Raw genomic sequence first — 2,053 nt, 5'->3', positions numbered from 1 at the left:
CAGCCATGTGGATGAGTCACGACACTTGCTTGGCCAATGTGCTCTATGTGAAAGCCTGAGAGAATGTTTTCTCTCCATGTGACTCTCCTTAGGCATACTCTACATCATTGATCACTTTCCTTTTTGGCCCCATAATCTTCTTGATCAGAAAATTTGGGAAACTACTGAATTACATGACGTTACAGTACAGGTTCATATATGTCCTGAGTCTTAATTGACCTTAGAAAACTAGGGCCAAAATGTTGGCTTTCTTTGCAGCCCTCCTTTTACTCTAACTTTGGTGTACAATCTTAGGTTGTTAACCATCCAGAAGACAAGCTTATTTTTACTGCCATACAACTTAGGCTGTTAAGCTTGACCTCGCTATCTGTCTGCATATCAAATATCTTAGGCACAGTATGGAACAGGTATTTTTCCTTGAGTATTGATATGTTTAACTTTAAGTCCCTACAGAATATGATAAAAACATTGAAAAATTAGGATATATTTTAAAAATAGGCATAAAGGATTATATACTTCTTATGTTTACACATAAATCCAAAAAATCTCACCATATACAACCTTGAAGCAAGACAGTCCCACATTATTTCATTTTCTGTCTCTTGCTTTCATGCATCACCCCCTTCTTCAACAGCCACCTACCTGACAGACATCATAGCAGCAACTGTCATGTCATGACTGGCAGCCCATATTCAGAAGACCAGAAATGACAGGCACTCCAAGCATGAAACGACTTTTACAAATTACCATCTGCAGTACAGTAGCTCAATTCAGAGGTATCAGTATATATAGTTAGTCAGGTTGAGAATCTTTCCAATTTACAGTTAGATTAAATAATCTTCTGAAGATTCCTAGAATCATTGCCTTGTCCATCTTCTACATATAACTGTATGGCTTGACTTATTCATGTTTCCTAGCTCTTCTCCATTCCCTCTCTTGGTTAGTTAGTTCTTGAGACCCTGCTTTCCTTTTACTTGTATTATACCTATCTATTTGTATTTCTTCTTTTGAGATCTTATACAAAGGAGACTACATGATATTTACACATGTGTGTCTGGTTTATTTCACTTATGAGTATATGTTCAAGTGGCATCCACTTCAATATAAAGGCTTTGAGTTTATCATTCTTAATAGCTGAGTAATATTCCATTGTGTAAAAATATCACATCTTTTTCAACCATTCTGCAGGTGATGGGCATCTTGGTTGTTTCCAAGATTTGGCTATCACAAATGTGCTGCTATAAACATAGGCACACATATATCATTATGATATGAAGTTTTCAGATCGTCTGCGAAAATTATCAGTAGAGGAATAGCTGGTTTAAATGGAATTTGCAGTCCAACTTTTCTAAGGAGTCTCCATACTGAATTCCATAATGGTTACACTAGTCTACGTTCCCACCAGCTGTGTAGAAGGGTTTCTTTTCCCCCACAGCCTCTCCAACATTGGTTGTTGAGTGATTTTTTTTATGATAGCCATCCTGTCTGGGGTGAGACGATATCTCAATGTTGTTTTAATTTGAATTTTGTGGATGGCTAGTGATATGGAGCATTTTTTCATATATTTATTCGCTTCTTTAATTTCTTCTTCTGAGAAGTGTGTGTTCATCTTGGATGCCCATTTCTGGATTGGGTCTTTAAATTTTGGGTCCCTAATAATTTTTAGTTCTTTATAGATTCTAGACAGCTGACCATTGTCTGAGTACTTATTTGTCATGATTTTTTCCAAATTTGTGCGTTGCCTTTTCACTTTGTTGGTAATTTCTTTTGACGTGAAAAAAGTTCTCAGTAAGAGCAGGTCCCCCAGTTGTTAATTCTTACCCCTATTTCCCATGCGATTTGATTCCTGTCCATGAACTCTTTGCCTACCCCATGTCTTCAAGAGTTCCTCCCACTTTCTCTTCCAGGAGACTTAGTGTCTCTGCCTTAATGTTTAGATCTTTAGCCATTTTCACTTTAGTTTAGTGTATGGTGATAGACCTGGGTCAAGTTTGAGTTTTTGGCATGTAGAGAGCCAGTTTTTCCAGCACCATTTGTTAAAGAGGCTATCTTT

This window comes from Octodon degus, unplaced genomic scaffold (genome assembly GCF_000260255.1).
Source record: "Octodon degus isolate 3935 unplaced genomic scaffold, OctDeg1.0 scaffold00255, whole genome shotgun sequence".
Classification (NCBI taxonomy): domain Eukaryota; kingdom Metazoa; phylum Chordata; class Mammalia; order Rodentia; family Octodontidae; genus Octodon; species Octodon degus.
Note: the sequence above shows the minus strand (reverse complement) of the source record.